Consider the following 21487-nt stretch of genomic DNA (forward strand, 5'->3'; position numbering starts at 1 on the left):
TTCCTCTGTCTTTACTGCTGGAGTTTATGACAGCATAAAGTGTAATAAGTGCTTACTGAATACTTTTTGCTCCCCACACTTAAAACTTTATGCCCCAGCATCATTATGTGTAGAAGAAGAATAAAGTCTTTATGAACAACTCACTGAGCAGGAAAACAGAGAAGTGCCTATTTGCTCTCCCAGTGCATACCTGGATATTGTGTGGATACTGATATTTAAACAAATTAATATGTCAGTCTGGCCTCCATTTCTGCAGCATCCCATGCAGATACCCCAGCCATGCCTGCATCAACTGCAGACTGTCCCTGACCTTTCAGTTTATTTATTTCATTCAACTCATTTTATCTATCTGAATATAGGGGGGTTCCAACCCAGCAACCTCATACCAGTTGTCAATGGACAGAGGGATTTTTTTTCTAGCTAAGAAGTTGAAATTCTTCCAATTATTGCAGACCTAATCTCACTCTCACCATCAAAGACTGAAAAACTCTTTGGCTTGAGTGGGAATGCAATGAGATTAATAACCCAGTCTAGAGCAAGCAAGCTTCAGCTTCTTCTGGAGGAAGCGAAGAGTTGCACAATGGTAGAAGCCTTCCTCCAAAATCACCAGAAGCGCTCTGAAGGGATAGGAGGAGCAGTGCTTTGTCGTCCGTGTCTGTTCTGTCACACAATGTGGCGAGAAGGATCATCTGCCTACAGCCATGCCAACTCTTGATGATGAAATGATTTAATTCACAAGGCATTCAGTACGGGCCCTGCAACAACAACAAAATGGCATGCTATTTGAGAAGTGTAAATTAAATTACCTGGTTTTGCACACATAATTTCAGTCATTAGAGGGAGAGATAATGACTTGCAATATGTTTTTGAGAAGAAACACACAATGATAATCTTATTTACTTTACACTTTAATTTCCTAATGTGCACATGTGCATGGAGGACTTGCTTGTGCAAATGTCAGTTATCAAAGAAATGGCAGACTACGGTTGATTTATTACCACTGCGCCTTAGGCTTGAGCAGATGGCCAAAGTTTGGGAACCAGCAGGGTTACCTGCATTAAGAAGAGAAATCAATGATGTGCACAAGGCAGATTCTTGCTTATTACATACACAGAGACACACACGCACACACAAACGCACACATGGAAAGTGAAGAGAATGTGAAGAACGGGTTGTTCAAGAATTTTTTTAAGTCAAATTATTCTTTTCTTTCCAGAAGAATATATTCTCTTTGCAATTACTTCGAGCTGAATCACATTGTCTAACTGATCTCAAACACTTTAAGTCATGTTACACCATATATTGCATTCCTCTGTTGTGGTGTACTATCTTATGGGAGCTGTACTTTCAGAGCTCTGCTTACAAAAGCTGTAAGTCCCATGACAGATATAGTAGATAGAGCAGTATGGTACCTCCTAGGAGACATGCACTGGAGCTAAAAGGGTTTTATCCCACTTCCAAAGCTCCAGTGCCCTGGAGAAGGACCAGTTCCTGCAAGTGGGGAAACACCACCCTCAATAGGGAAACACCACATCTTTCAGGATGACCTGAAGCACTGTTTTTAGCCAGCTCAGTATCAGACACTTCAGTGTGGCAATGTTGTGTCTTAATCAAAAAGTCAAAAATTAAAGGGTTTTACTATGGCTCTTTAAAACATTTCTCTCCTGAAATATGTCAGTGTATACCACTTTTGTTCCAGTGGGCAATTAAAGTAAATACACCAATAAAGGAATTCCCCAGGAACAAAATACCTTCTATTTCTCTGTCAGAAGGAAAAGTGTATATAAAAGTTTTGTTCTTCCTGACTCCTAAACAGCAATTATTCTTTTTTTCATTTCAAAATGGGCTGCTCCACAGAGCGCTGCACCCATGAGGCACTACAGAAAGCAGTGTGACTGCTCCTTACCTTGAACCTGGGGCAGGCCCTTGACACTAAGCTGCCTTTGTCAAAGGTGATAGCTGCCTTTGCTTTTAAGCCATGCAGGGGTAGGAGCCCCCCTCTCTGCCTCAGCCACAACACAGGGGCTAGAGCCAATGCTCAGCAAGCCCAAGGTCAGTTCATCTTGCTGCTATTTCGCAGCCAGGTGACATTTGGGCCCTTTTGTAGGTCTAACATTAGAGTTTCCTTGCACGTACAGAGACTGCAAATAGCCTTGTCCTCCCTGCAATTTGTCCTCATGCTGGCTGCACTGCTATTTAAGATGAAGCAAGAATACATCATTTTTTCCATCTTGTGAAGGCCAGTCACAATATTGTGCTGAGAGCAGCAGAAAATGCCCTTCAGAACAACAACATAAAATCTTATTAACAGCTTCTAAAATGTTCTGATGCAGCCTGCCCTGGTTTCTTTTTTTATGACTACCCTAAAGATCTGCCCGGCTCAGAGCAATGGCAGAAACTGAAACCTTGCCTCAGAAAGTTACAAAATCTCAGTCTTGTTTGGAGTCACAATCAGGCTTTGAAATCTCTTTTAGTGATACTATACATGGCTTTTCCTTACAAGTTATTGGTCATGAAAGGGCCATATGTACCCCCTGTTAGCAGAGTCCATGATTACAAGCAGCATGGAGGTGCAGGGGATGAACTGACACCCAACAAATGTGCTCCAGCCAGCCTGCTCTTCCAGATGACCTCCTAAATGGCTGGTAACTTCTTTGCAGTGAACAGTGAGGTAAAAAATGCAGTCTTAGGAGTACAGAGCTTTGTCAGCAGCTCCCATTAAGTGCTATATTTAGACAAATGTCCTCATCAGAAACGTGTCCTTACTCAGTGTATGTGATATACGTACAAGGTAGGGTTGTGTCTTTCACTGCAAAAGACAAACAGCACTAACAATTTTTCTGGATCACCTCTGAAGGTACCCCACAAACACAGATGCTGCTCCATCCCCTCTTCCCCAGGGTGGTCCCAGAAGTGCTTTGCTGCTCTACAGCTGATGGGACAGGCCGAAAGCTGTAGCATTAGATACTCATGTCTTCCAAAGAACACAGGAGAAGAACAGACTGTTTGTTCACTTCATTCTCTTCCTTAGAGCCGTGCTCCAGAATGTGAAGGCTGGAAAATTGCCTAAGGTAAAAGAAATCTGCGTCAGCTGACAGCTGATGAACTCCTTGTTCAGAGACATGGGGCCAAAATCTCCAGGGACTTATGCTGCATAGCAAGTCATATGGAGCTAAGACAGCAGTGGGGCTGGGTGTCTCAGCACAGACCTACTAGAGAAGGACTGGCAGAGACTGCTTTGCTACACTTTTGTCTATAAGTGCCATGATAGGGAACAGAGAATTAGCAAGTAGCCACACACATTTCCTCCAGCCCCCTCAGGACTGAGGACCTGCATAGTGTGCTGACAAGTGTGGGTCCTGGCTCATGGTACACCTCCTACTACCCACCCTTTATGGGCAGGTTCACCAAGACAGTGCTGCATTGCATCTCCACTCTTCTCTGGCAGCAGAAGGTTCACTTAGAGCCAGTCTGGGTGCTACAGGATGAGGTCCAGATGTCTGTGCAAGCAGGTCTGCTTATTTCCCTGCTGCTGCTGTATTTTGTGCAGGCACTGACAGGGCATTGGTATGGTAGAGAGTCCTTAGCTCCTGCTTACAGACATAGTGCCACATTCTCAGATGGCACCCACCACCAAACATCAATGGACCAAATACCATGTGCCATACCATATAGACTTAACAGGCTAAGACCTACTTTGCCTTAAGTGTACTACTCTGGCTATCACTTTATACAGCCCTACATATCACCTACACCGATATATTTGGTCTCTTCACCTCATGTTTTCCTTCCTCCATTTCAGTTTCAGTCTCCTCTCCTCATTCTACCGTTCAAGGATGAATTTTAAGAAATAATATTTAAGCGTAATCTTTGTCTCCTTCTTGTCTGTACAAACCACTACAGCTGGTCCCAGACTTGTCACTCAGGCTTGCATGGTTTGGGTCCTTTTGTAAAATTTTACCACATATTTGAATTACAACTCTAAAAATGAAGTTTATATTTAATAAAGAAGGTACTGAATCCTCCTCTTCTTTAATCCCAGTGTGTAGCATATTGCTATGCCAGCACACAGACATAACTCATGTAGCATGAAATCAGTGAAATGCCAATTTACCAAACTTCTGAAAGGGAACGATTGCTATATTCTAGTTAGGAATGAGGATTAATGGAAGAACCACAGCATAACCCAAAAACTAGTTGGAACTGGACTTTGTCCCAGTTATTCTGTAATTCAGACACATGTTCCACCTTCTGCAGAAGTAGCCCTCTTGCTGAAAGTATCTTTGGGCTTTGGATTAAATGCACATACATTAAAACTAGAAACTGAATCCCTGGCATAAAAAAAAAGCTGTTTATAGCACACTAAAAATGAAGAGAGGCTAGATTTGGTGTGGGGGTGTGTGTTGCATCTTTGTTTTAATTTGTTTTTTTTTTGTCTGACCTTAAAGTGAAATTATTCACAATTCTTTTGTAAGAAATGAAAAAAAAAGTTCAGCACCAGTTCGGTACATTTAGCACTCTCTCAGATTGGAGAACTACTTCCTTTAACGATTGTAAGGAAGGAAAAACACATGCTTCAGCCCACACTTCTCAAGCAGTTAACTTAGGTTTTCTGCATAGGCAAAGTGATCTAAAGTCAATGGAAAACAATGTTATATGGCTAATACAACTAATGAAGCATAGATCTGCCTCCTCCATGTGTCCCAAAACAGTGGGAAACAACAGCTCTTCGTGACAAGTCACCACTGAGATGTTTGACAGGAGAAGACAGGAATAAAGAAATGTCCCATTTTCCTCCAGATGAGTCCACAATTGGACTGTTGGTGCCTGAGAGAACTGTGCTCCCTTGGCTCTGTGGAAGGACAGGTCTCCTAATTCCCATTCAGTAGGAGACAACAGCTTAATGGAGAGACAGAAATTGATAACCTTTTCTCTAAGAGAATTTAAACCCACTGCCTTTTCAGAGGTCTCAGGTTTTATGTACTTGTATTAAAATCTTTGGACAGGAGTGGGAAGAAAATAGGTCTTCATTGCCTTCGGCAGGACATCAGAGAAAGCAAAGAAGAGCTATTTTCCTTTTTAAAAGAATTTCCTGCTCATTTTTCAAGAGCAAATAATTGACTTAAATAAAGATTTTTGTTAAAAACTTCTCAATGCTTAATAAAAACTGAATCAAATAACAGAATATTTGCAATAAGTAACTGCTGAAAAATAAAATATTTCATGAAAAGTTCTGGAAGTTCTGAGTCCACTTCGTGGGATTTCAAAATAGAACATTTATTTTTACATTTTCCAGGATTTTCTTAGCATTCATATTGCTTTCTAGCTGTTGGAAACACTTTTTTTTTTTCTTTAATCTTTACTGAAAGACCTCGTCTCTGGGAAATACAGGTCAATAATAGGATTTCATTAAATGTTTTGATTAAAATATTGTCAAGGAAAAAGACAGAAAAATGTTAAACTTGAAGAAAAGGTCAGAAGATAATGGTTTCTGTAAATAAAACACTTTTCAACATTACTGCTTTCAACAGTAGCAGTATCAGGAGACTTTTGACCCTGTCCATTCAGAATAAAATGTAAAATGCATCTGAAACAGAATTAACCAAATTACATTAGGTTGAAAAACAACAATCAGAAGGCAACTTGAAATTAACTAAAACTGATTTTCATTATAAGACTCTATTGAAATTATTGTATTATTCACCATTTAAATAGCCGAAGAAGTCAGGAAAGATATCCATAGTAATAGTTCTGTTTTCTCAGTATTTTACCTTTTGCATGAAGAAAACCAACAGATTTTTAAAACACTGGCAGCAAAAGCAGGGTTGTCATCAAACCAGTCAAAATATGAAAAGAACAAGTTCTGTTTTGTAAATGTAATGTACCTCTCTTAAACCCCCCACTGTACAGACCTGGCACGGACTGGGTCAAGGGTATTTAAGCAGAAGGATGCTAAGCATCATTATGCCTGTACACACAATCTTACCACAAAAGCTCCAGCTATTTGTGGGAGAAATAGAAACACTTGCATCTAATGTTGGTGTGGTCCTCATGATTATATTTCTGCAGTGATTAATTGTTGCCTATCTGACCCTGTGAGTCATTTAGTAGGAGACCACAGTGATCTTCATCAGCTGTGGCTTTATTCAATTTCTCTATCAAAATAAATAAAACCCACAGCAGCACAATCTGCAGCTACAGCTCTAGCACGGTAAGAGCCCCAGGGGAGGGATGCTGTTTACTCCATGAAGGTACAGGTCACTTAAGATAAGGGCTATGTTCCCCAGCATGCTGATAGCCAACAGAAGGACAGGTGCTCTCACAGGTTGCAGGAGCAGTACTACCTGCCTGAAATTTGCTGCTTGGATTGATCCCATAAGCAAAGCAGAGCTATTTTCTGGGAACAAGGCAATGCATTCTAGACTAAAAGCAGAAAAAAGATAGTTGTCTGTGTGCTTTTTGCACGGGAGAACAGACCTGCCACCACCGCCTGCATTTAATTTGGTGTCAGGTTGGGAAGTCTGCCAGCCTGCATGCTTCAAGTGGCAGGTAGGATGTGCCATGCAACCCTGTCCAACTTGTGTCTGCTTTACGTTGGAGTCTGCTCTGCTTCATCTTTCTTGAAGTCAAGTCTCTTTGTTTTCCTTCACAGGCAGTTTTAGCTCTGTCTGTACCTGCCTTTTAAAGACAGAGATCTGACATTCTTCTAAAAATATGTATTTATTTAGTTATCTGAAAGATTGATTTTAAAGTTGCAAATTCTTCCACTAACAGAAGATGAGCTATTTGGTCAGTGGGAGCAGGTGCTTGTAATTCAGGCAGAACATAGAGGGAGAAATGTTTGTGAATATGACCCTTAGATTACATTGCTTGGTAAAATTGTGTTTCAACTTCTTCCTCCCCTCTGAGTAATAAAGCTGATGTCTGATTTTGCTCCAATAAGGATTGCTGATGATTTTACTTGGTACAGTATAAAGGTCAAGGTATGCTGTTATGTTTCAATCATTTACTGAATGGTAGGTCAAAGTCTTTTAAATCTAGGTTTGATTTTTCTAGGTCAAAAAACATGTTGCTCAAAGAATTTGTTGTAGGCTGAAGGACATCTGGGACGGGTGAACCAAAACCAAGACACTTTCATAAGTGTCTAAGTAGCCACAGATAGAGAAATTAAGGCTTTGAATAATAGTTTGAAAACTATCCTTAAGAAATAAAAACACTTGCTGGGGCTGACAAAGGAATTGCAAGGCACATTTGACTTAAAGCTTTCTGCAGTGCATTTTACATCGTATGGTGAAGGGTCTATATCCCAAATGTCCCCTTCCACCCCTACTGTCCCACTACAAAGGACACCTCTACCTACTACAAAGGTCTAGAGAAGGAGGAATAGGAATATTGGTCCATAAGCAGCTCCAGCCAGCATGTCAATGAGGCAGGTTATCATGTGGCAGGGGGCTGGAGCTAGATAAATTTGTTCAGAATCCTGCTCCCCTTTACTGCTAATGGGAGGGGCTGGATGCTACACACCCTTTTAAAAGTGCAGAGATCAGTATATCATGCTGGCACCATCATCTAGAGGATGGCAGTGGGAGTTCATATTTGACACCCAGCAGGGCTGTGTCCCAAGCTGTATGCGTTGCTGCTGCTTGTAGTGCTGCTTTGAGCTGAAAGAGAACGTGGGAAGTTAAAACCTGACCTTCATGTGAAAAAATTGGATCCTGTCAGAAAAAGATGTGGTATGATACCCACAAAAAGAGTTAATGGTCTCTTGCTAAAAGGGTGACTGTTTTAAAGAATAGTTACATTTATTCACTAAGGCTTTCTGTGTTTCACACTCTCCAAGAATGAGGGTCTTGCAGTTGTATTTAGTTTGACACATTTCTCTTATGATTAAATTAATCTCATCAGCTGTCACTCCTAATCCAAGCAGCTTTTTTATTTTTCTTCAGACAGGCAAATTTTAAGTCAGGCAAAATGTCCTTTTCTTTCATCTAACAACATATGTTAACAAAAAATTGCTTTCTGAAAACTTTTTTTGATAAAAAAGAAAAGAACAGATTAAAGCCCACATATATGTTATGACTCATGGTAAACAAATAAAGGTATCTATTTACAGCCTGTCATTTCAGGCCTCAAGTTACAAAAGTTAAATGCTAATTTTCATTAACTTGAATGCATGGCCACAGTCATGGTTGTGTTATAACCATAAAAATTTAAACAGGAAAGTTTACCTTGCGAATACCACAGTGTAGAGCTCGTGCTCCAGCTGTGCCTTCCTGCTTAGGAACTGCTTCATGTCTTTGCTAATAAAAGCACTGGCTCCCAGGAAGGAATCTTTCTTCTCCATAACTAGCAGCAAAATGTAATGCATTATAAATACCTTTTTATGTCTTTATTTTCATAGGAAAAGACAAACCTCAGGCATCGAATTAGTGCAGATAACATAGACTGATTCAGAAAACTGTTTCCTTTTCTCTGTTGACTTCTCTTTGTACTTCATGTTGTCTCTGTTGTAGTAGCATAGAATCACAGATCACCCATGGACCTACACCAAGATGTTTGAAATCTAATTCTTTCTGCCATATAACATCACACAATACCCAGACTGCCCTCTTTAACTGCAGATACCTTGGATAGAAACACTGACAAGTGGAAATACATTGTAAAGAAATACTGACCCTAGTGGTATAAGTACAGAAAAAAGCCACAGGCTCCAAACACTTTGCCTATAAATGCCTATTTTTAGCAGATATATATGGCAGTCTTTCAATTCCGTTTATTTAAGAGATCCCAGCTGAGCTGCTGACTGCAGCATAAGCTTAACTGCCAGCAAGCCTCTGGACACCTATGTAGAGAGGCTAAAATTCAGTGTCTGCACCTTGAACTACATTCAATCCCCAAAGAAGATGAATCCAGCCCCTACAAATCTAGGTGTTTTTTTTTTGTTGTTGTTGTTTTTATTTTATTTTGTGGCCTTATAAAGTAATAAAGTCAAGTTGAAATATGTTTCTTCCATTTTTTCCTTAGCTTATGGTACCTTTTCTATCCTAACAGCATTTCTTAAAAGACACAGAATGGGTTTGTTCATGTTTCTCTGTGTCTGGAGTACTATGGAAAGTGGGGTTATACCTTAATCTCAGAAGAAGGAGATGTCTTCCTTATATGTTTGAAACAAGTAGACTGTATTTATTCTGACTCTTTCTGGCAAAGGGCAGGAGGTAATACCATGAACTCCAACCTGTATACTGCTATGCTTAAATACTTGGACATGATGTCAATGTAGTCTGTAGCAGGTCATTAAATACCAGGCCTGAGTTGTGCCTTTTCATTTCTGTATCTAAATGTTAGGTATATTGTTTGTACCAGTCCACAGTTTCCACCCGGATTTTATCCCCATTGAAAACAGGTGTCTAGCACAAACAGACAGATTCTTGCCACCAGAAGTCTCTCTCTCTTGTCTTTGACTATAGTGGGAGTCTAGATAGCAGACTGGACTAGATATCTTGCTTTTAGGTAAGTGAGGTGGACCCCACAGTAGGCATTTTCAATTGTGACCACTGAGAAGAGCCAGCGTGGGACTCAAGATGTGCAGAAGTCCAGCTGCACTGTCCTTGCAAACAATTACCCTTAGATGACATATTTGACTTGAGAGGGACAGTGATTTCATATGTCATTAAAATCAAATTCTGCCCAGTTCTGCTACCAATAGTACATGGCAAAGCAAAGTATAAATAACCCTTCACGTTGGTTTGAATGCATTGTACATTCCTTACACTAAACAAAATGTCAGCAAGGATTTGTCCATTAGTTCCCAGCTCGACAATTGCGCTTTTACATTTATAGAATTGCAGGACAGCTGAAGTGAACTGGTTGGATTTTACTGTAAATATATAAGCTAAAGTCTTCTAGAGAAATCCTGAACTTCACCCTTGTGAATAACTATGTTTTGAGCACTGAAGTTTTACATTGGTGGTTGCCTGCAAGACAAATTTGCAGTTTTAATTAAGGCTGCTGAAAGCCAGAGTAATACTAAATAATAATAATAATAATAATAATAATAATATCACAACAAAGAAAGTTAGCTCCAGATGGTTTTAAGAGAAATCAGGAGATCAGGAGAGAAGACAACGATTACTCCTGATGCAAAGAAATAGCCATGCAGTACATCTGTAACTTTAAAATAGCAAGAAAAATAAATGAAGGTGAAGCATATCAAGAGATGAAAATAATTGTTTGAGAAAAGCAAGGCTTGTTACTTCACCAAAGACCACCACTGACTGATATTCTAATTAGAAAATATTCCTTAACTTTCTTTCTTAAATTAACAAGTGTAGGATTTTTTCAGCATATTACAATTAGGAAAAGGAGATACAAATTTTTAATCAATATGGAACAATATTCATCCTTAACACTAGGTGTAAATACAAATTGTAATGTCTTTCAGGTTATATACTACTTCACCAGCACCACAATACTACATCATTATGTGACAAAGGATAACATTAAAATAGGAGAAACCTGTAAAACTTTCAATTAAATTTTGAAATTCTGGAATGAAAATATCCTAAACAATTATCCAGAAATTTGACTTGAAAATTTCAAAATCTCAAGAAATTCTATAATTCTATGAAAAAGAGTTGCTTTGACCAACCTGAGATGAGTAAGGACCAGTTGGAAATTTTTTGTTTTGTTTAGTTTACTAGACCGCAATTTCTAATTATTCAAATGTGTTACAGAAATAAATCTATACAAATGGCCAAAGAGTTTTTTGCTTTGACTTTTTAGAATTCGTTATCAGCAAAAGTAAAGGCTGCTTAAATTGCATAGTCCTGTTTCTGTTCACTGGCTGGGCAACATCAGTCATGGTTGGTAGAGGAGGCAGACAAATTGATCACGGAGATAAGAGACAACTACAACCCTCCTGGGCTGTTTATCCTTTTCTCCTTCTTATGGCCAGTGCAACTCAACTCAGTCTAGAAGCTTCCCAGCCTTAGGCTGTCTGGGAATTCAAAATTTGGACAAATCAACAATATCATCATTAAAATGGACAGGAATAATTTACTTACTGTTTTTCCTAATACAAGAACAGAGATATCCAGTGAATTGATCTATCAGCAGGTTTCCAAGAAAGGAGTACTTCATTCACATGGTGTGTAATTATACCACTGTCACAGCTGAAAAGGTGAAAACTATAAATGAGCTCACGGAAAAAAAAGGTGTTGAAACATTATTTCACACCATCTATACCCTATTAGCTCTCAAGCTCCATAAGCTTCATATTGCTTAAAGAATACCCTGGGGAAAGTTCCCAGTACATCCACCCTGCTCTGTTAGCTTTCCCCAAGGATTCATTGTTTACTGCTGGAGATGTGGTACCAGGCAAAATGACTCCACAGAGCACCTTTTGTAAATATTTAAACTGGTGTGCTTGTCACCAGGAAATAGATTAAGTAATTCTCTTATAATTATTAATGCAAATAAGCAAGGTGGGGTTTCCCATTGTACAATTCCTTTCCCAAGGACTATGCAAATCTGGTGCTGGAGCCTACATGAGTCCTAGTGTACTGCAGCTGACTGGGTGGGCCCCAGGTGCTCGCAGTTGTGTAAATGCCTCAAGTACTGGGTAACTCTTAGTTGATTACTTGCAGTCTCCCTTTTTTTGACTCTAGATATTGATTTTTCAAATCAAGATATGCAGTTGTATTTTGGATCATTCAGTGGTTTGCTCCTTTATCCTGTATGATTTATATAAAAGGATAAATTCATCTTAATTACAAGAACAAAAATATTTATACTTTTTTATGAGGCTTGGTTCAAAGCTGTTTTTCTTTATGTAATTATATGATGAAAAACTGAGCTATTGCTATGAAATGTTGACATTAACTTTAACTACTGGCTTGTTTATAATTGTTACTGTAATTAACTTATTCCATTTACCTGGCTACAGCTCACTTCATATAGGGATTTATGAGATTTCAAAGAAATCCAAGCCAAGTAATGCAAAAAGGGGACCTATATCCTTTCTGACTCTGATTTTTTGAGTACAAATATAAAAGTACACTGTAAAAATATGTGGTCTTATTTGAGGCTCCACTTATTTCAAGGGTCAGAAAGGTTGTGAGGTAGATTAGACTGAAATCAGAGGACACAATTCTCACCTTTACATTAACTCATTGTAACTGTTTGTCTGTTTTTAAAAGAATGACTATTTAAATCATCTGTATAAATTGTTTCATTTTCAGCTGCAGTCACTGATATCAATAAGAAAACCTGGAAATAGTCTGTATGTACACTACAAAGACATTTAACCATGTTACTTCTGGTATCTCCTTCTGAAAACAGTCTGACATTTGTCAGCTCTTGAAGGTGTAGTTCTTAAGAAGAAAAGTATTTGCTTCCAAAGAGTTTCTTATATAAAGCAAAGGTTGACTGTGATGGTAGAAGAATACTACCTGCTTTTTATAGACAGTGGTTTCCATCACTGGGCCCAAGAGCTGCCTTCACAAAGGCAGGTGCTGTTATCCATATTTTATGAATAAGGAAGCACATATCAGGGATGAGGCAACTCATTGAGTCATTCAGTGAAATAGCCACCAAACCAGGCCTGAAATCCATGTCTCCCAAGTTCTCCATCCACACTAGAGCTTCAATATGGTAAGAAGACACATTTATTGCAAAACAAAAACCTAGTTGACTTGAAAATGCTTCATAGCAACATGACTGTTTCTGGGGGGAAAAAAAGTTTATTTGAAAGGAGGAAAAAAGGGAAATGTTTAATAATATCGAATCCAGGCATTCCAACATTTGCAGAATTTTGAGTTTTTCTTATTTTTGTTTTGAGTTTCTTTTTTTTTTCTTTTTAAATTATCATCAAGTACATGCTATGTATAATGTTATAATTAAAAGAAAAGAAAAAGCAAATGCTTTGACTGACTTGAAAAATATTCCTCTTTCATATTCTTCTCAGTTCTGAAATTTGAAGATTCAGTCCAAACCAGTATGAAAACAAAAATCCAAACGAAATTCTCAGCTCCTCCAAAAAGCAAGTCTCTGGAATCCACTGTACTCCCTTCATTTACTGACATTTTCTACCACCCTCTCCACAGCTACTCTTACTAGACATCAGCACGGGAAAACTAACCTTCAGCAGAACTACTTCTCCTTCTGAAATGACTGTTTGTTTGAAGGAAATATCCCAAATTATATCCTTTTGAAAACATTCTCCCACTTAAAGCTGCTGTTTGGCAGCCTCAGAAGAGAGGAAGCAAAAAAAGAGGAAACGATTAAAGTGGTGAATTTTTTTGTAAGGGTTTCTGTCAAGGAAACTGATTACTACTTTGGCTATGAGTTAGAGATCAGCAGCCTCAAACTTTAAACAAATGTGTAAGAACCGAAAATAAACAGCCTCAGAGAATCAAAAAAAGAACATAAAAAGTTTAGAAGGGGCCTCTGGAGGTGGTTTGGTCTAAGCTCCCTGGTAAAACAGGGTCAGCTAACAAAGGTTGACCAGGACCATGTTCAGTCAGGTTTGGAACACTTTCAAGGATGGGGAATTCAATGTCTCTGAAGCAAGCATCATGTCTTTGGTTATCAAACCCCACAGACATCAAGCTCATCACATCGAAAGGAGGCTGAAATTTAAATACGCCAACGATTCATGTAAATGGATAGCAGAGAACCAGTCCTACATCTCTAGAAGTATTTCATCAGTCACATTTAAGATTATTTGGTTTTTATTTTGGCAAGTGTAGATGATCTATTTTGAGCTCTTTATAAAAATAATTTCAAAGTGCTAGAATTCTTTAATGTGCTGTCCTGTTTTGTTGTTTTTTTTAAAGAAAAAAGAAGTAATAGTAACATTATTATTTTTGGAAACATGTATAAACCAGAAGGTAGGATGAGTTGTGATACAAAATCTCAGAAATACACTTACAACCAATTTTCCAGCAGATGATTAAAAACATGTAAATCAACAACATGTTGGATTTGACTGGATGCCACTTAGCTGCACATAAAATACTACTGAATGAGTTGAGTAAATTTAAGTTTATAAATATTTGTATAATCTTGTGAGAACATGTAATGGACTTAGGTTAGCCTTCCTTCTTCAACTTGTTAGGAACAAACAATATCATTAAGGATCAGTTATTCTCCTTTTTCCCTCTTTCTTTTCTATTCTTTTTAAACAAAAGTTCTCTTATTTCTCCTGTTCAACAGCTTTATGTCCTGAGCTGCACTGAAGAAATTTGCACCCATTTAACTGTAATGGAGTGACTAGTAGAATTCACTAATGTCTGTTTATTTTACATCAGCCCAGTTTATACGTTATGGAAATGCTTTAGCACAGCTAAGAAGTATCCAAGAAAATTAGGCTAGATTCAGTTAAATCAATGGAAATAGCTGCATTCAATCTAGTTTATATTGCTGAGTCAGAATCTGTGCTGGGAAAGGGAACTTACTCACTTTTTTTTTCTCTAAATAAACAGTCTATCTGAGTTACTGATTCATTAAGAAGATAAAATTAAACCTGTACAAGTAGTCAGTTTTGTTAGCCAATAGCCTGTGTTAAAGCACTGCAAAATATACAGTCCATTTCTTCGATATTAAAAAATAAGGTTGTTTTCCTAGTGATATTTATAACTGAAGTTTACTATCTTAGTCTACACAAGTTGTTTTATTTTAATGTATTTTAACAACTATGCCATATGTAGCCATTACATCAACTAGTTCCACAAGGTCAAAAAGATGCTAAAAATAAACCTGTTTCCTACTAGGAGAATATGCAGAAATTAAAACTAGGCCTCCATTAGAATACCTTAAGATCATGCCAATAAATGTTTTCTCGATGACATCATAAAGGTTTTCAAGGTCACCTGTACCTGTGTTTGCATTGAGGCCTTTGCTCTAGCAGTTTTTTTGGAGGGCTCCCCCCAGTTCTCCAAATTGGTGAAAATTTGGTGCACACACAGGAGGCTTCTTTCAGACACACCAGCATGGAAGTTTTGCTTTTCGTCGGGAGCAGACTACGTACGTGTCCCTGGTTGAACATGAGCTTGTTGCGGTATCATCAGTCCACCCAGGTCCCTGCTTGGCACAGCACTTGGTGATCTTGCACATGGACTGAACTGGACATAAGTTTTTCCTAATTTGTCACTGATTTTAAAGATGTGCTGTTTCAGTGAGCTCCTGAGAAGAAGTAAGACTGAGGAGGTGAATATTATCTTTAAAGGACTGTAAAGAGTAAGTTATCCTGATTTCTCAAGGCGGCCAGGGGCATATATCTGTCACTTCATACAGACGTAACTCCTATGCCTATACCTCATCAGAGGACATTAGTACAGGGGTGAGAATTCTTGAAGCAGTGCATGGCTTATCTAAGAAAAAATCTGCTCACTGTGAATTCACATAATATCTTTGGTTTTGCCTGAAAGGTCTCAAAGATTCTTTCTGATGTATGTAGGTAGTGATTGGCAGCTTTTCCGTTCAGACACAGCATATTTCGATGTGTTCTGCTTGAACACAAGGCAGGGCTTGCATATATAGGCAGGAAAATGTCCAAAACCAATCAGTAATTTTTAATTTTATTCAAAATACCAGATTTTTTCAGTATGCTTTTATATTTTGACCAGTTATTAAAGATTAGAACTGTTTTTCAGTAGTCTGTATTAACATTTTCATTCAGGCTTGTAAATATAGATGAAAAATTCACCTTTTATTTTTTCTTAGTTTGAAGTCCATTTTAAATCATTGAGAGATTTGTTTAAAGACATTTAGCTAAAACAGTCTTCAAACAGTTCACTTTCATGAAAGTTTCATAGTAAATCTTAATGTGATGATAATACTTTCAGAGACTTAATAAACACCTTTGATTGCTAAAAAATCTATAATACTCTCATTATCAAGCCCTTTTTCTAGTAAAAATATTATCTGAAATCTTAAAACGTAAAGCGGAAAGCGGTGGTATTAATCCAAATAAATACCAGCATCCCTAGGACATAATGTTGTTTTTTTTTAAGAAGTATTAAAGCTTATGGCATTCATTTCTTTTTTAAGTAACTACTTCTAAGCTTGGTGTCTGCAAAATACCCCTCCTGAGATACGATATTCGATCCCAGTAAACAGGAGATTGATATTTTCATTCCCAAACAGAAATGTAATTGCATTATCATAAAAGTCACATTGCTGTTGGCTGCATTGCAAACACCCATGGATGCCACCTTGACCCCAAAGGTGGCATCCAATGTAAAACATTTCCATCTAACTGAAATAGCTCCCTCTGCTCATGTCTGCGGGATGAAAGCATCAAAACTCCTGTTATAATCCTGCTATAACACCAGTAAAACCACGTTTCAAAGAATCTTACAATATTTATTTTGTTTGAAGGCCACAGTAAATAGAGAAGACGGTTACCATTAAATAGAAAAGATCATGATCTCAGTTACTGGTGTGAGAGTGTAGGCTCACATCACTTAAACTGGTAGAGTGGAAGTATTCCACAGCCCAGTGCTGAAGTTGGAATCAGAATTAGGATCAAAGACTGAAATCATCTTTTAGACATCAGAAGCAACAGAAATTGTAATTTCTAGTCTGCTTTCCTAAGGAGAAGATGCTCATACAAACATGTTGTACCTACTGGTCTGTCTGTCCCATCCTCAGTACCCTGGAGGCTACTGATCCATTTTAAAGAGGTATAACAAAGAAGTTTTGATATCAAAGATTCTGTGTCCCTGTGTGTTTTCCTGAAATCAGATGAGGTAGACAACTTCTACAGCCTGTATGGACCCAGACCTGGGATTGGCACCTCTTTGGCATGCCACACCCACATCCATGTGCCCAAACATTCTCTGAAAGCCATGCATTCCACAAGAGTTTCGGAAGAGGGAGTCCCTGCCCTGGGTGGATGTGTCGCACTGTAGACAGGTCATTACTCAGCTCCCCAATTTCTCTCCTTTGCATTGTGCAGAAGTGTTGCATCAGGTGGTGCTAAACCAGTTGACTCCCTACCCTTCACTTCCTCTTCCCCTTGCTCAGCTGTCTGGTCTGACACAAAATCTTGCTGTATAAATAATCATGAATTAAAACAGGGATGGATAAAGGATATTCTTATTCCTATTTTATAGACAGAGCCTCGAGGGGGAGTCAGCAGCAGAGCTGGGAGGTAAATGCAGAACCCTAAATCCCAGTCTAACTACAGGTAAAATGCCTCACAAATTCCTCACTGGCTGCTGCGGGAGAGAAAATGGATTACTGAGAAAACAGAAAAATTTCATCAACCCTGGGTACATGTCAGTCAACAAAACTCTACTGCAGATGGCATTCATGATTTCTGGCACTCCTTATCCAGGGTTTAACTACACACAACCAAGGTCTTTCTTTTCTCAGGGAGTCCGATATTTGCAGCGGCAGCACTGAACTCACTCTTGCACTCCTGCGAGCACTCACTTTCATGCCACAGCAATAAACAAAAGAAGGACCTGATAATCTCTGGGATGTCTTTCTGGTTTCTAACATCTCCTTTTCCAAATCCCTCCCTGTTTTTGCCACAGGTGGGTGCATTACAGGTGTCTGGAAACCCTTGTTCTCAGAGAGGGACTCACCTCTGCATCATCTTTCAGGACTTGGGAAAAGCCCTGAGGCTGACCTAATGCACAACTTTTTCCCAACAGGAGGCAAACAGCAGTACTGCGGCCCCCTGCGTGCAACCACGGGCAGCTCGCAGGGTCACTTACTGAGGTTCAGGAATCACTCCCACACAGAGCTGTCAGGACATCTTAGTGCTGCTGGTTAACTGTTTAGATCAGGGAGATACCAGTCCCTCTGCTGTGGTGGCAGGACTACACACACAGATGGAGATGTCCCCACGGCAATGAGCAGGTCCTGTCCTTACTATTCTGCTCAGACAGCTAGGGGTACTTCAGGCAATATACAGGCAGTTCTGCTAATAGATATATACCTTCCTCTGTGGATGCTAATAGGCATATTTCTGTTACACATACAACTGTATCCCACTGCTGCAAGAATGGAAATTAGCTTATTTCCCAGGCCAGACACCAGAGGATTATAATTTATCAGCAGACTGCAGGGTCACTTGCTCAATATGACTTAATATAGGCAATTCACTGCTCCACTGTAGCCAACAATTGTTTAACCAAAATACTTTTTTTTATTGGACAGGCTTTGTTCTGTGATTATATTTTTCAGTCCCAAGAACCTATGTCATTTTACAGTTTGGGTTCAGTTACAGCCCTCTTTATATGACTCACTGCCCCAACCTCTTCCCTCTGTGACTGGGGAGGAGCAAAGCATCCCACTCTCTTGCTGCTTCTCTTCCTCCTGGGACTGCTGCCCTGAGTGCTACTGCCCAGGCATTCATGGCAGATAGAAGGAGTGGATAGGAGCAGCCTGAAGTAGGATGATGATGCTTGAAGAAACTGACTCCTCACCACACACGAGGGAGTGGGAATAAAACCAGGAGGTTTTCAACTTGGGACCAGTCTTAGTGTAGCAAACTCATGCAAGCTGTTTCAAACAAAATTAATTTTATTATGTTGCAGTTTCAAACAAAATTAATTTTATTATGCTTACATGTTTGTTTTGGTTTTGTTTTTTTTTTCTTTGAAGCATCTGCAAGAGCTTTCTTTCTGTTGTGGTTTGGCTAAAAGTTATCTCTGTCATATCACAGGAGGTCAAATGCCCCCATGCACCTCACTGGCCTGGCAGCTTAGCACAGGTGACACAACTGATAGCCAACATGGGCTGAAGAAATACTATTGCCAGCAGTCCGTCCTTGGTTCCTCATGTATAGGGGCAGGTTTCTCCCAAAGGCTACAACATGGCTCAGATCGTAATCTCCAGTTGTTCTGCTCCTGCCAGAAATAATCAACACTTCTGCTTGAAATACCATCACAACCATAATTTCTCACAGCACAGAGGGTGCCATAAACCCCTGCTTGATTTACTCAGGTGGGTGGTAACGTTGCTTTTAACACCTTTAGTGCTATGAGGAATGCAAGCAGTGGACTCTGAGCAACCTGATCTTGTTGAAGAATCCCTTGCTCATTGCAGGGGAGGGGGAAGGGGTGTGTGTGTGTGGAGTTTAAATGACCCTTCCAACCCAAACTCTTCTATGATACTATGATTCTATATTTCTATGATTCAACTTCTTATGAACAAAAATGTGAGCTATTTTGTATCTTACCCTTTTTATATCTAGTCCTCAGATTAAATGGGAATTTTTGTCCTATATTTAAGACAGTGTTGAATTTCTGCCTCTACTATCACAATATTCCTGTCAGCTAAAGCATCTTCTGGCATGCTACAGCAATTATACATTTATCAGACAAATCTGTTTCCAGTTGAGAGAAAAAAATAGATTTTGCTTGGGAGCTTCAGAGTATTTTAAATAACAGGCTGATTCCCTAGAATACACAGATGAGCAATTACCACCTTTAAATCATGCACTGTATGTTATTGCTCCTGTGAATAATGTATATGCCAGCTAGCATTACAAAATAAAACAGTGCTACATCATAATCTGGTCCAGGTGACTTGAAGATACTGGGGTCCTTGGGAGAATGGGAAAAACATAGTGGCAATCCTCACTCAGATGCCCATTACATGTCCTTAGTAAGGGGAGATTCTCACCATCTAGCATGAAATGTCTCCAGGAAAGAGGTCTGAGTTAGTGCTAGTAACTGTACACTGCCTTATATTATCACTGAAAACAAACAGGTGAGTTCAGTGTACAATTTCTTTGGTGAGTTTAATGTTTACTTTATAATGAGATGGTGCAATGAATCCTGTCTACTTGCTCTGGATATGTGTGCTTCTGTCAGCCAGGATGGGTGAAGGCTTTGAGGAAAGAGTTTACATTTCTTTTCCAGACCGTTTTCTTCTCTAAAATTACTCAGTGGCCTTTCCATCCTCACAGACTTCAGGGAAATATCCTAGAATCAATGGGTCAGCATTTGCTCCTTTCCAGTGAAGAACATCAGGGTGAGAAACACTACAGGTATGGTGCAGGCAAAGCTGTCAGCCACACAGGCTGTTTACCAACCTTTTGTCCTAAGCTTCAAACCTTTACTATTTCCCACAGGCTGTTTCAAAACAAACAGCAAAATACTTGTCTGAGAAGCTAAATGGATTTCCAGCGAGTAAATATACAGTTCACAAAACCCCGGTCCTTTGCTGTCCCATTGCTGCTGATGCACTTGAATGTGGGTCAGATCCTCAGGTGCTGTAAACTGACTTGGCGGCATAGGTGTCTCTGTTTCATGATCTGCACAGCTACCCATGTCATGATCTGCATGGATGTCCCCATGTCGTGACATGCATGGATGTCCGCATATCGTGATCTGACAGCAGTTTGGTCCTCCAGAGAGAGTTAGCAAGTCCTGCACATCAGAGTGATCTGGCACTGAGGGTTTTCATTGATGTAAAATTCAAATCCCTTCAAGTAAACTGATAACTTTTGTCTGTGTATGGAAAAAGGAACAAGTGGTTTTCTAGAGAACAATATTCACTGACATTCCTATCATTCAGTGAGCTATTGTTTCCTGATGTAATTGCAATAATGAGGAAGAGAAAAACATCTTTTCCTTGGTAGAGGGTCAGAGGACTCTTTCAAGGAAGGCACTGTCATAAAGAAATTATTTTACAGACAAGTAGCCAATTATGCCAAAATGGAAATAAAAGTGCTTAAATGACAGAATAATTAGAGCTATAATAATTATATGCTTTAGCAGAAATTCTGAAATGTGAAAATGTATGAAAAACCCAACTTGCAACAGATTAGCATAGTGCAATAGATCAGATCAGATTAAGAAGGAAATCTTTCCCTTCCAAACAACAGGTTGCTTTTGAACAGAAGGGAAAGTGTAGGTAACATGGAAGGTCGGGATTTTGGTACTGTTTTAACGAAGTACAGGTGTAAGTCCATAGGTACAAATACTGTTCTTCTGAGAACAAAAAGAAAGGGGCACAAAAAAAAAGAGCAGAACGGGCTGGATACCCAAATCTTAGAGAAATTCTCTCATAATGCAGTCCTGCAGAATATCTTTATCTTTTAGCATGAAAGATGAGATTTAGAAGGGCATCTGGGTACGTTTATTAACCTTACCTGCTGACTCTCTCTGGAAACTCCACGCTACTCAACATTCTAATAAAGCATACAAAGGAATACACACAAACCCCCTGCAAATTGAAGATCCTATCACAATATCCATGCTTTTCTGCCTTCCTACTGCTCTTTTGTTTCATTCACTTGTATTTCCACATCCTTTTCAAGGAGCAGAATCATACTGGATGCTCCACCAGACTACAATGTGAGGCACATTCAGTAAATTTAATGTGCAAATGCCACTCAAGGCAACCAGCCTCAGGCTGCACAGAACTGATGCAAGGACAAAGGTGGGGGTACAACATCAGAGATCCCTTCTGAAAAAAATAAGATACCAATAAAAACCCAGGTCATATGTTTAAGTAGTGACAC

The sequence above is a fragment of the Pezoporus wallicus genome, unplaced genomic scaffold, assembly GCF_028554395.1.
Source record: "Pezoporus wallicus isolate ANWC-B61680 ecotype Strahan unplaced genomic scaffold, APGP_CSIRO_Pwel_v1 contig_4788, whole genome shotgun sequence".
Lineage (NCBI taxonomy): Eukaryota > Metazoa > Chordata > Aves > Psittaciformes > Psittacidae > Pezoporus > Pezoporus wallicus.